At 40.6% G+C, this 14818-nt stretch overlaps 1 protein-coding gene across 3 annotated transcripts in view; it reads left to right on the top strand.

Moving 5' to 3' along the window:
* Positions 1-14818, top strand: part of RORA (RAR related orphan receptor A) — an 804441-nt gene that overhangs the window by 695307 nt on the left and 94316 nt on the right. The gene's annotated exons all lie outside the window — the stretch shown is intronic.

Genomic DNA, 14818 nt, shown 5'->3' with positions numbered 1-14818 from the left:
CGGGGGCGCCCGCGACGGGTCCCCAGGGCCCGCACCCCGGACGGCTCTGGCCTGCGTAGGGAAAGCGCCGCGGCCAGGCCCAGCCGAGCGTGCGCGCGGGTGCGGTGTCATCCCTGGGGACTGGTCAGCGCCCCGGGCCTTGGGCCCTCCCCTCCTCTGCGGCCCGGCAGCCCCGAGCGCCCGGCGGCCGCCGCGGGGGACGCGCGGCCGGTCTGCGCTGCGTGCCCGCCCCGGCCACTTCCGAAAGCGCCCAGGCCCTAGCGAGACGGGCTTCTGGAACGTGCCAAGACTGCCTCGGGGGCTGCCCGCAGTCGCAGCGCACCCCGACTTGATACTTTCGGGTTGTGAATGGATGTGGGGAAGCAACTTCACCCCCCCCACAGGATTCGCGGGCAGTAGTGGAGGTTGGACGGCGGCGAGGAGCCGGCGGGCGCAGATTAGTCGTGGTCAAGACTCCGTCGAGCCTCCTCGCCCGGCCGCCGGCCCTGATCAGAAGGTCCTTGGCCGGGCTGGTGGCCAGATGGCAGGGGGCACTGGCTGGAGACAGGACTGGCTTCAGGCCCCCCTAGGTGAGGAGGAAAGAAACCGTGGCAAGTCAGGGAAGTTTCTAATGAGAAAGCCAAAGTTTGGAGGTGTGCAGGAAGTCGCCTGCGCGGTCGGGAGAAGCCGAGACAAGCCAACAGCCCGAGAGAAACTCAGCCCGCACCCCGCCGCCCGCTTGTGCGCCAGCAGGTTCTTCGGGGTGGTTAATCTGCCCGAGTGGCTTCGCAGACCCGGCCGCTGGGAGCGGGGATTTAGAGCCCCATCTGTTTCCCGCGGACCGGGCTCCCTTTACGCGCCGCAGTTTCTCAGACCTAGACAGTCCTGCGGGGTCTGCCCATCAGAGCGGGCGCGGGGCGCTCGTTAAACGTTTGCCAAGGTGGAGGTTTTGTTGCAATCCTGGATGAAGGAAACAGGTTCGGTATCTGGCCTAGGTTTACTTTCGGATCACCGAGCTTTGCCTTTCTTCACTAGAGATTGGGTGGCATCTCTTTTATTAATTATTAACAGGCCGAAACGTACTGGACGCTAAGATGAGCTGCTTGAGATTAAATCTGCTTATCCGACGTGCCCAGAGTAAAATTTTTGTCCTTTCCCCGGTGGTTTGAGGGAAATGGAATTTAATCATTTTTAGAATATGCAACGGATAAAGGAAAAGGGAGGAGACCCTCCGGTGATCCATGTTCTTAAGCCTGAAGTTGTTTTTTTTTTCCTTCCCAAAATGATTTTAAGATTTTCTTACCGACTTTTTTTTTGTAGAAGTGTATGCTCCTCCCCTCCCTCTCAAAAAAACTTTTATGCTATTTCCTGCAGTTCATTAATCCTGTAAAACGATTCAGACAGCCTTTGTAGTTGACATTTTCTTCCTTTTTTTTTTTTATTTTTCTTTACGGCGTGAAATAGATTTGGGGAGGTGTTAATCCTAGTCCTTATCTATTTTATTTTATGTATGTCGATTGGGGAAGGGTAAGAAGCAGAGACTGTTTCCCCTAATGAACAGTAACCACCAAACAATAAGGAAAGTGCGCGTTAAGATTTTAACTTAACTTTGATGTTTCTAAGCACTTAGGCTTTTGCTTTTGTAGTTCTAGTACAAAATGAAGGTCCATACTATTACTTAGTGATTATTACCACGGGAATCACACCACCACCGTATCCCCCCAGAGCTCTAGCCCACACATTTGTCTTGGAGTGACCTCTGGCTGCCAGAAGATAATAGATTCAGAGCATTGTGCTTTGGGAAAAGTGGCTCAGATACACTGGCAATGCAGTTTTTCTATAAGCTCAGCTGGAGGAGAGGAGGCTGGGGGAGGAAAGGGGTGATGCATCTAGACAATTAGAATATTTCATTCCAAGTATCATAATATCCTGCGTCTTAATAGGGTTATCTTGCTCTGATACATATTTAAACTGAAGAGAAATAGTTTCTGGGAAAATAAGGAATGCTGTGAATATTTCCATATCAGATTTAAGGGGGGGGGGGTGAAGAGGGCAGCGGAAACTGGCCTAGAATCATATTAAATACTTCCCTGCTGCCTCTCAGTTTTAATAGTTAAATTGGTTCCATATGGAAGGGAGTTTGTATAATTAGATTTTTTTTTCATACGAAACAGAAACACTCTTTACAATATAGCTTTTCATTATATGTATGCATGTAGCAGGGGGAGGGTAGAACAAGCCACCATAAAAGAGAAACATTCGCTTTGTTGGCTGATTTACTGATGTTTTTTAAACATCAGTAAATCAGGCCTTTTGAACTCACGAAAGAAGAAATCCTTCCTCTGCGTTCGTTGTCAAATAAGTTTAGGCTTAAAGTGGATTCATGCTTAGAAGTAATAAATCTTCATTGGAGCAACTCTAGTCTCATCTTTCAGTTTTGTTTTTGTTTAATTAACAACAGAATTCCAATACCATTTGGATGGCTTCTTGGGCAAACGGAGAGAGCCAGCGATAACATTTATAATCAGGGGAGCACTTGTTCTGCTCATCACAAAAGTGCTTTGGCCAAATGTCAGGCGGCAGCCAGTGCTGAAAGGAAATGCGAGTGCCTCATCAGTTTCAGTAGATTATGCCCCCTTTGCTTCCTAGGAGCCCTCAGCCAGTGTTCATGTAAATGGAGTTAGGAGAGTGAAGGGAGGCTTAAGGGGAATGTCTGTCCCATAATAGATTGTTCCATGTGCACAATCCGTGCGCAAACACAAGGCATGATACTACTTTGAAAATACTGTATATGTGGGTGACTAGGGGTATTTCCAACTCTAATAAATGTGATTTTATAGTTTTGAAGAGTGTGGACTTTCTCTTTCCCAAATGAAGTTTGAATTTATCCCTCATCTTATTTTAAGCACTGTGTCAGTAGTATCCCTCAGCTGGGACTTTTGTTCCACTTTCATGACCTTTGATGGGTAGGATTGGGAGAGGGTAATGGCTGGATCTTGGAAAGAGAAAACCCAAATGGTTATTCCAGTGAGCAGAGTGCTTAGCAGGCAAGGAGAGGTCACTTCTTTTATAGACAAGGAGGATCTCTGAATTCATTTGCCCATGCGTGATAGAGGGAGTTCAGACCATCTATGAAGTTGAGAATATTTTAGAAGCACTGTTTGCATGAGCAGTCTCTTGATTTTATGTATTTCAGTCACTTCACTTGAAATGCAAAGCAGTATCATACTCAAGTAAACCACTTTGCCCTCTATTTGAATTGAGTACCATATAATTTATTTAATGCTGCCCAGTTATAAAATGATATAGCCTTTAATAGACTTAGTCCTTTAAATATGCCTATGTACATATATGTTTAAATATATATGTAACTTAAATGTTAGGGTTTTTTACTGTCTAGTAAATATATAGGTAAATATAGGAATAGTTCTTACCAGACTTCTCTTTCTCCCACCTTTCCCTCCCAGTCAAGTGAATCACAATAAAATGGGTGAGATCAGCAAGTAGATAATTGCAGAGCATCTGCAATAGCACCCAACTATTTGTAATTTGTTCTGGGGCACCTAAAAAAATAACATTTACAAATGACCTTTTATGGGAGAAAAAGTTACTGAATGGATAGATAGATCTGCAGAGGCAGAGTTCAGTTATCTTAAAATTTTTCTGAAGTTATTTTAGTGATCAATAAAACCCCTTGGGGAAAAAGAAGGTGGGATGATTTGGGAGATTAGGATTGAGATATACATATATATATACGCACATGCATACTATTGATACTATGTATAATATAGATAACTAGCAAGAACCTACTGTATAGCACAGGGAACTCTACTTAATACTCTGCCGTGACCTAAATGGGAAGGAAATCCAAAAAAGAGGGGATATATGTAAACCTACAGCTGATTCCCTTTGCTGTACAGCAGAAACGACCACAACTTTGTAAAACAACTGTATTCCAATTTTAAAAAATAATAAAAAAAGTAACATTATTTATAAAATAAAAACCATGAGTGGAACAAATCTATAAATACTTCATTGTAGAAATGTTTTCTGCATGGATTCTAAATTTTCAGTGTTTATTAATAAGAAATCAAGCCTACTTTAACCTATATATTTTATATTTATTAATTTTATAAATTATATGCTCAGAGTTAGCAGCTACACTGTATTTATATTTCTCTGCTTTAAAAATAATAATTTGGAGAGGTCCACCAGTGACAACACAGGTGTGAATTCATATTTGATATTATATCAGAGACCACATATTGACCCATTGATGAATGATTTACTCATTCTTTCTCCCTCCTCTAGCTCTTCCACTAAGGATACCTCCCTTTCGCACCAGCCTTTGAGGCATGGACTTAGAGATTTGCAGTCAGAGCATTCTGTATCTGTCGTATCGTCTGTAACATGATGGAACATGTTTTTTCATTGTCAGAACGCTGTATCCAAAGATAAGAGGTCTAAACTGACAGACAATAGCGTATATTAGCCAACAGGCAAAATATCAATACAAGAAAGCAGTTGAAATCTTTTGTTTCTAGATTTTCTTCTTTTAAGTGACATTTGTTAGCCCTCATCATATTATAAGGAAGTAACCCAATAACTTTAAAATCTTTGTATAAGAAGTAATGTCGGGTGGGGAGGGGAGGGAGATGGGAGGGAGGTTCAAAAGGGAGGGAGGTATGTATACCTATGGCTCATTCATGTTGAGGTTTGATAGAAAACAACAAAATTCTGAAAAGCAATTAAATTATCCTTCAATTAAAAAATAGATACTTTTTTAAAAAAGTAATGTCAAACCTATTCCCTAGGTTTGCCAGCAATTTGATTTTTTGCTTTTGATTTCATTGCCTCTGAAATTTATGAGACATTTCATAAATAGAGGGAGGATGTTAATCTATATTTCTTTTTTGCTTTATGACTTACATTCTTGTCTCATTTAATCCTCCCTAAAAAGTCATTGGCTCTGTCCTGGTTTTTAGTTGAAGAAACTGAGGCTAACAAAGGTTATTTGTTATAGCCAAACTCTTCCAGCTGGTACATGGTGAAACAAGGACTAGAGCCCTAATTTCTGCTGTCTTCATGCTGCCTCTCCTGGAGGAAGCTGTGAAAATGTCCTGGATATAACTTTGTCTCTAGTTAGTAGAAATTATAACTCTGGCATTTATAAAGAAAAAGATTCAATTATGTAATGCTTTGCTGAGCTTAATATCTTTAAATTACTATTTAATAAAATCAATTTGGTACAAATGGGGTTATTCTTATTTGCTTACCATTAGTTCTCTTCATCCACAATTTTCATTAAGTCTGCATGTTGTAAGAGGATCTGGGTGAAATGCAAGCATTATTTTCCTAAAGAATATGAAATACTATGATACACAGCTAACCTGTGTAACCTATCTCCATCATGGTAGAATCAAGCTGGAGATTTAGCTATACATCTTCATATCTTTAGGCAAAGGAAGCATTCACAGATACATCTTTAATATCCCTTTATGGAGTAGAAAGCTCTTGATTCCTTGGGCTTGTGAGTGCTGTCCTGGTTGTTTCCGTGACAGTTAAGGGGCATGATCATGGATGTAATCTTGAGAAATCTGTTGTCTTTTAGGAAACCAGAGTCAAAGTTTCCGAGTAGATAGATCTGCAAAAGCTCATTTCTCACTTGATTGGGGTTTATTTCTCTGGCAACTGGATTGAGCTGTCTGCCTGAAAGCAAACAAGCATCATCTCATAGAGTCCTAGGAAGAGCAGAAACCTAAAATGTCATTCGATACACACCCTATCGGCATTCGGTTCCTCTCTGCAGCCTTCCTGCCAATAATTGTCTGGTTTTGCTTGAACACCTCCTGTGATGGGGAGCTCACTATCATTAGAGGAAGCTTATTCCATCTTGAATATGAAAATTATTTTTATATCAAGTGTAGCTGCCTCTTTTGTACTTTTAATCCTTTGATTCTATGCTGATTCTTTCTTTGGGGGTAATACACAACACGTTTAATCCATCTTTCATATGAAAGAAAGATTATCAGTTATTTGAAGTCTGAGTATGAAACACACCCACACTACATTCTCAGTCTGCTTTCCCTCTCCATTCTATTCAGTCAGCCTTCCAGCATCCTTGGTTAGCTTCTTCCTCAAATACATTTCAGTTTGTCTAGAATTTCTTAACATTTTTATACCAAGTTTTTGTACCACAACCCTAGTCCTAGTTGTGATACGACTGACTCAGCACTTAACCCACTAGGTAGTAAAGAGTAAAGATTTTAAATTTTGTTTTAATTTCTTTGAGATACATGACCTAGGCTGTATCTCTTGACCATGTCATGAATGGCCTTTGTGATGCCACTGTAATTTTTGGAAGTGGACTTTTGACCTACTTAGAAATACTTTTACATGAACTGAAGTTGATATTAAATATCCAAGAAAATCAAGGATATTGAAAAAATAAAGGAACATTTCGAGCATTTCTGAGGTGTTTTTCTCCAGTGTCAGAGCTGAGATAAGGCTGCCCTCTAGTGGGTACTTTCCCTTGGAACGCTGAAAGCGGTAATGGTGCCAATGAATTTCCCATCAGGCTAGTGGAGAAGGTCAAAGGTTGAAGTTATTTTCTCGATTGCTGTGGGGCATTCTACATCAGATTCAAAAGTGTAATTTATCGTTGTGCATAGTTAATAGAAATGTATCTGTAGTACAGATAATAAATTTTTAAAGTTTTCTTGAAGAAAGTAAGGGTATATTTTTAAACAACTTTAGATTAAAGATGATTTATAAAATTTCATTTGGCTCCATATTAACTGTAAATATTTAAGTGATATTTGGTTTGTGAGTAAACAATTATTATGACTTTCGTGGTAATCCTTTTTAAAAAAAAAAAGAAAAGAATTTCAACCTTAATTCTATTTCCCAACCATTAAATATTTTTTAAAAATAGAGATTGTCAGTCATCTTGATCAGAGAAGTCCAACATTTTCCTTTTTTAAATCTAAAGCTTTGGGAGTTTTTTGTTTGTTTTCAAAAAAGGGGGACACTTAGAAGTAAACTACTGTAGCTCTTTTTGGCAATAAAGCAGTTTATCAGCGGATGCACATCTATTAGCCTGTTTTGTTTCTGAAGATTAAGTGCTATAGCATCCTGCTCACCTAAGTATACACAATTTGCCAAAGAAATTGAGCAATTTATTACACAGGTGTATATAACATTGTATCACATATGCTTTAAAACACTGCACGAAGTAGAGGTAAGCATTCATTTGTGTCATTTTTAGGATAAATAAATAATACAAATGAAATGTGTGCTTAGATTTCTGTGGTCTGTTGAGTGTGAAACAGTTATGAGACAATCCGGTTTCTGTATCGGAATCAAAGAAATAAGTATTGATTTTTCTATTTCCTTAAATATCATTTGTCACTGGTGCTATGGGAAGAGGGGAGAATGCAAGTTTACGTGAATTTTGCGTTGCTCAAGTAGTCGAGGTTTCTGAGCTGAGCCATGATAACCAGAGTGATCGAAATAACAGATAATCACCAGGATTTTAAAGGATGACAGTGCTGGCTTGTTCCTACTGGAAAGATGAAATTTCATCTTTACATGAAACAGAAGGAAGGGAATTTAAAAAAAAAAAAGGCAGGAAAACATACTGTTTAAACTTTTTCATCATAGAAATAAGGTAGTGGTTCAGAAGTGAAGACTTGTGGTTAAGTCTCAGATCAGTCTCAAAGCAGACCGTTTTTCAAACTGCGCCACCCAGAAGTGTGATTTTTTTCACCACATGAGAAATATCCTCTTTTTCACAGAATGTTATTTTCATTTTTCAGTCATTGGGTTTTTTATTTTTATCTTTTCTTTATCTCATCTGATATCTTCAGAACTCTGGATATAAATAACAAACTGAATTTGTCTCAACAAATATTTATGAAGTGCCTACTGTGTGCTGCGTTATTCAGGTGCCACCCATGTGATTTCATAATAGAACAAAGATACCTCCCTCCCCATCTTAAGCCATGAATCAGCATTTAAAGACATGTACTGAGAAACTGGCAGCCGTGCTTAACCAGGGAAAGCTGCTCTAAGACTACTGAGCTTATAGGTTTGTAGTTTCTGAGCTCTACGCCATTTACAACAAAGACTTTGCAACATGCAATGAAACATTAATGTAATTGGATAAAGTTAGTCCTTCAGTTTACATGTGAACATGATTTCCTTCCAAATAAGCCACAGAGTAGCTCTAAAATCCTGCCTAAGCAGTGGCTCCAAAACTTTTGAGAGCAACGCATAACCCAGAGAGTTACAAAGGTAAATTCCTGGGGAGACCCTGATTCCGTCAGCCTGGTCTCAGCCGGGAAGGTGAGTATTTAAAAGGTGTCTCAGGTGTTGCCAATTCAGATGGTTTTCGTTCTCTCTGCAAAACTTCCCTCTTGCTATCAGAGCACAGTTGGGCAGTGGAGTCCTCCAGCCCTTCAGTGGTTCTCAAATATCATCAATCTTCACAGTTAGCTGAGAAATATTTAAAAAATAAATGCCCAGTCTCCATCACTACCTGCCTGGTTCTGATTGTGATGGTCTGGGCTGAGGCCAAGGAATTTGAACTTGTAAAAGCTCCCCTTGGGGACTGAGGAGCTCACATGTTTGAAAACTGCTACTCTGGTCTCACCCTCTCCTCGTCCTTGTGAGGTAAGGATACTTAGAAGGTCAGGGTTATTAAGGTAAGCAGACACTTTCTTTTTGAGGCCACTGAAGTCTCCTTTCAAAGTGGAAGAGGTGCCCACTATGAGTAATTTCTGCCATAGTGTGCATGTTATTGACACATTTGAGATAGTTTATTTCTGGCTTTTCTATCAACTAGTGGGTAGGAACAAGTGGTCAGACTCCCAGTCTGTTACCTGAAATGGCCCAAACGGGAAAGGACCATATTCCTCTTCTGCAGAAATCTTGCTCAGGGTTTCTATCAGAAAGATGAAACCAGTTTCTCTGGCTTTCTAGCCCTCAGTGAGCCACCGGGCTGGGCCCCACCAGCATGGTGACCACTCATTGGGGGCAGGCTGAGGATTGTGCTGCAGAAGTCAAGGCCGACTCCAGTGGAAACAGTGATGACTTTTTTCTATGTTGCTTTTTTTCCAGCAACAAAGTACAAGTTTTAGGGCCCTGAAAGCTTGCAAATGTTTCCTATTTACAAGATGGTGTTTCTGAAACCCTGAGCACCCTGCTTGTATCTGCCAGTGCCTAGGCTCTAAAATGGCAAAATCTGAATGTCACAGACACAACCCCGCCTTCGTGCAACTTAGATTCTAGTCTGGTGAAACAGATACAAGTGGAACTGTGCCAACCCCCTTCCACACCGACTCCAGCCCCCTCCTTCCTTGGAAAATATAGGTGCCATAGCCCATCGTATTGCAGACATGATGCTGTGGGAGCAATGCCAAGCACAGCAACATTCATCTGTGGTCTTGTGAGTGTATGTTCTGATGGAAAGAGGCAGATGATACCTCTCTCCCTCTCTTTAGTTGCTAAGTCATGTCCAACTCTTGCGACCCCATGGACTGTATGTAGCCTGCCAGGCTCCTCTGTCCATGGGATTCTCCAGGCAAGAATACTGGAGTGGGTTGCCATTTCCTTCTCCAGGGGATCTTCTCGACCCGGGAATCAACCCTGGTCCCCTGCGTTGCAGGCAGATCCTTTACCGACTGAGCTATGAGGGAAGCCCAGATGATACCTAAGCAAACATAATGAAGTAGAGAAATACAGATAGTGACAACTGCATGGCCAACACAGAAAGTGGAATGGCTTGGACTTGCTTATGGCCTCATGGATGAACAGGAGGGAACAAAATCCGAGATTTTTTTTTTTTTTTCTAACAGGTGGTGAATGTTCTGCCATAACCCAGGAGAGAATTTAGAGGTCATCTGTTCTCTTAGTGCTCAGCCTTGTCTGCCCATTAGACTTGGCTAGAGAGCTTTATGAAAAATACGAGCCCAGGCTCCACTCCTGGAAGCTCTTGATATTATTGGTCTGAGGTGGGTCTCAAGTATTGATAATGTGTTAAGAAAAAACTGTCCAGATGATTGTGGTGGAGAAACCTCCAAGGTCCAACACCCTCACTTAACGTGTGAGTCATCCGTCCCAGTGCAGGGCAGCAGCGTTGGCTAGTGGAAACCAGCCCTCCCACCCCCACCCCACCCTACCCCACCCCACCCCACCCCACAGGGTTCGGGCAGACACATGGATTCTCTTCCCAAGTCAGCTACTCAGTTCTTGTCAGACTACCTCAACTGGTCGCTTCCCCCTTTTGTAAAGTTGGGGAAACTTGATAGCCATCAACAGCTTTTCTAACTCACCCATTCTGTGGAAATGTTTCCTAAAATAAGAAAAGGGCCACTTTTATTGTCCGTAACAATTCCCTTCTAGTTTCCTTATTCCTTGTCTTATCTCCTCATTGCTAGGGGTGCCTCTATCAGCTGATCAGTTCCTTTGGGGAGTGAAAATTTAAGGTAGAAAGAGGTGATTACTTCTTGCTGGTTATTTAACTAAGTTTAAGAATGAACAAACTTTCATTATTATTAATGCTCAGATTTAGTTCTGGTAAATTACAGTCATATATTATCAAATTCTAGCCAAAAACCTTTTCCATTTTTGATGGTTGAGTTAAAACCGAGGAGGTTGGGGTAGAGAGACTGCTTAAAAATGGAAACCCTGGAATAGTCTTAACCATTGCACACCACAGAAATTTTATTCCTTACCAAATATTCCAGGCCAGGAATCCAAAGACATTGAGTCTTCTCCGTATATTGTTTGCATTTCCTTTTTTTAAAAAAACAAGCAGAAACAGTGTATCTCCTGTGTTGCCAGCTTATAAAAGAGAACTATGGAACTAAAATCTGTCATTGAAAAATATCATTGTACTTCCTCATCTGTGACTCTCTATCTCTAAGAACTTGGGTTTCATTGAAACATTTATTCAGAAAGATAGCAGTTCATTATAAACCAGCATGATATGATGTGAGCACCTTAACTTTATCTCCTTTTTGTGTGGAATCTCCCAGTGGAGTTTGATAATACTAGGCAGTTGCACAAGTGATAAAGGAGTTTGAAAAGTAAATCTCATAGGAGCTGGCACATGAAATTAGAGCTCTGTCTTTTTCAACAGAGGTTTTTTTTTTAGAATAAGCACATTGCTTGTTTTGCATGTATGTATTTCAGAAATTGGACACACATGATATACATCCATTTATTCTCCTAAAACAGAAAATTATGGAACACCATCTTCCTGTAACTGCAGTTGTATCCATAATAGCAAGCACCTTCTGAAAAATGATACCATTTAACAAAATAATTGGCAGAAACCTATTTCAAAGCAATGTTTCTATCACAAGCATAATCATGTAGAACAGAAGTGTTTTTGTTTCCACCACTGCAGAGAAACAAAGTCGTTTAATATGAGTTAAGATGTCTCAAAGTTTTGGCAGACTTTCTAAGCCCCCTGCTGCTGTTGCATTCAGAATCTCTTTTAGAAGTTTCCATGTGATTTCAATGGCTGCTTAGGGGAAATATTGGCTAAACTCCTCATTTTGACTGTTAAGATGGCTTGAGTGTTTTCAGAATGTTTTCATTTGCTAGAAATATGTTTTGCACTCAGGCTTCTCTTGTTGAAGAAGGTTGGGTACCAGCCATATGATGACGCCTCAGGGTGTTTACAGAAAATGTGGGTGCTGTAGTTATATTTGAGCACAGCCCTCCCCCAGCAAAGATAGTGTGGTAATCAGCAGAAATGGGAAAACATGTACTTAAGGATTGATGCTTGTAAAGAGGTGCCGTAAAGAAACATGGTTGTTCAGATGTAAGACATGACTGACAGCTCTCCTTGTAGGCATGCTAGTAACAATAAAGTCTAGAAGTTCAACATCAAAGCGATCACAGCTTACTCCACCAGTGACTTGCACATCAAAGAGGGAGCGCAAGACAAAGGAAGTGCACGGAGGTATGTTTCTGCCTGGTAGCCAGATGCTCACGGGGAGCTCCCAGAGCTCCTCTCTTGAATGTAAAGTGATTTTTTTTTTTTTTTTGCTGATCATAGTTTTCATCTCATAAATGACCAAGAATGTGAAAGGAGGGCAAATGAGCATTGTAATTGCTCCCCATCACTCTTAAGTTTGGTTAGGAGAAATTCACCGCTGGAGAGATTGGTCCCTCTGGTTTCCTTAAAGAGCAAATTCCATACCGACATGGGCAGCTCTGACTTCACCTAATAGGGCCCGGGGAATTATTCACAAGATAAGAGAGTACAAATTGGATACATTTCAGGTTGGTTGTTTTGAATTATGCTTGACAAAAAGCTGGACCTAAGTTTCTGGAGTTCTCTCTCTCTTAAATTTTTTCAGCATTCGCCTTGTGGGTGGATTTTTGCTGAATCAGGTGTGTGTTACCTAACAGGTATGATAATGAAATTTAGACCTGTTAAACCGGCTCTTCATTAATCACCAGATCTGTAGTTCAATCTCTAAAGCCAATGGTGTGTCCTCCAGAATACCAAAAGTAGAACAGGAAGAAGAGTCTAGATTTGACTCCCCCCCTTGTTGTTAAATTGAAAATAAAATTAACTATGCAAACATTATGGGTATTTTGAAATAATATGCTTTTTTTTTGCTTGCCTTTGAAATCTGGAGTTCTTTTATCGTTCATCTTCAGTAATTTACTCATTTCTAAATGCTATTGAAAAATAGTAGTGCTCTGTGTAATCATTAATAAATACAAAGCAGCTTTCTCAAGGCTCTAGGGAGACCTAATAAACACAACTGTGTTACTAATTGATGCTATACCGAGCTGACAAAAGTAGTGCATCGGTAAACAGAAGTTAGAAAGCAAGAAGTTAAAGAACTATAGGGGATTATGTAGACATCAAGGGTTGGAAATTATAATAAGGCCTCTTTAGGGGAGCATTAATTTGCATGTGGCTGAATTAGGACACCCAATTATTTCTGAGGACACTATGAAGAGCTCATCCAAAATATCCCCGAAGTGAAAGGTTTGGGTGGTTTGGGAGTTAGATGGGATAGAGGGGGGACTGAGCATGTCATATTTCCTATAACTCACCATAGTTTTCCCAGTAGCTTGTTAGAGTAGCTTTCTTTGTCAGGGAGAAAAATGCTGATGAACTCAAGAGTACTGCTGTTTCTTTGTTCTATACACACAATTTATGTTGGATTGCCACAATGGAATTTTTTTTAAGTGGGGAGCACAGGAATGTGGAGACAGAAATAAACCTTTTAAATCTTCTTTCTGTGAACCCCACAAGGACATGAGCATTGAGCGGATTAGAGAGTGGATTTATACCAATGCTATCCTCTACAGCAGTGGTCCTCCAGGTGTGTTCCGGGTACTCCTGGTGGTCCCCAAGGTCTTTTCAGAGGTTCCAAGAGATTAAAACTCTTTGCATAATAACACTAAAACATTATTTGCCCTTTTGACTGTCCTGGCCATTTGCATTGATAGTGCCAAAGCAGGTGAAACTCTTGGTGCCTTTGCAGGAATCAAGGCAGTAGTCATTTTCACTATTACTATGGACTCTCTGGTGAAAAAACATTACCAAGTTCATTGAGGCTGTCCTGATGAAGCAGTAAAAATTATTAAGTTTATTAAATTTTGACCCTTGAGTACAAGTCTTTTTGACGAAATGGGAAGTGCACAGAAAGCACAGAGAGCACTTTTGCTCCTCACCAAAGAAGGATGTTGTTCTCCAGGGAAAAGTACTTGCACCGCTATTTGAGTTAAGAGCTGAGCTCAGACTTCCCTGGTGGTCCAGTGGTTAAGACTCCACCTTGCCAATGCCAGGAGATTGGGTTCAATCTCTGGTCCAGGAACTAGGATCCCACATGGCCAAAAGGTTTTTAAAAAAAGAAAAGCTGAACTCACTGCTTTTTTGGTGGAATGCCATTTTCTTAAGGGCTTCCCTGATAGCTCAGTTGGTAAAAAATCCACCTGCAATGCAGGCGACCCCAGGCAATTTTCTTATTAGAACAACTGACTACAGTCCTCTGACTTACATACACGTCCTACATTTTCTCAAAAATTAATCAAGTAAGCCCATCATTTCAAAAAAAATATTTACTGTTTAGTCTTAAAGTTATGTCTGACTCTTGTGATTCCATGGCCTGTAACCCGCTTGGCTCCTGTGTCCATGGGATTTTCCAGGCAAGAATACTGAAGTGGGTTGCCAGTTCCTCTTCCAGGGGATCTTCCCGACCCAGGGATCAAATCCACATCTCTTAACACTGGCAGGCAGATTCTTTACCACTGAACCACCAGGGAATCCCTCAAGAAAAAGTTGACAGTATCTGTTACCAGTAGATATAAACTTTCAGGCAAATATTCAAATTTTGGAACACCTTTACCCAACACCATGAACTTGACAGTATCCCGATATGTAGAGTTTTCTGTTAATGTAGGTGGTGATATCAATAAATGTGATTATTGAATATAATTCCATTTGGTAATGAAATTAGGTAATGCAACATGTCAGCATCTAAAAGAGCTATGTAACTCATTTATCTAATACCGATACTTTCACAGGCTTCCCTGGTAGCTCAGATGGTAAAGAATCCAAAGGACCAATGCATGCTATTATAAAAATATGGATGGATATAATAGCTCATTCAAAGTACAAAATATACCAATGTATTTGAATTTAATAGAGGGTATAGAAAATTATTGATATAGTTTCAGGTTTCATATTTCAACTAACCTTTAAGAAACTGCCACTTGTTGAGTTTTGGTATAGTATCCAAGCAGAAAATCCAGAGTTACCTGAAAAGACTATTAAAATGCTCCTCCCTTTTCCACCTTCATA

This window comes from Capricornis sumatraensis, chromosome 2 (assembly GCF_032405125.1).
Source record: "Capricornis sumatraensis isolate serow.1 chromosome 2, serow.2, whole genome shotgun sequence".
NCBI classification, from domain to species: Eukaryota; Metazoa; Chordata; class Mammalia; order Artiodactyla; family Bovidae; genus Capricornis; species Capricornis sumatraensis.
This window is presented reverse-complemented; position numbering and strand designations above follow the sequence as displayed.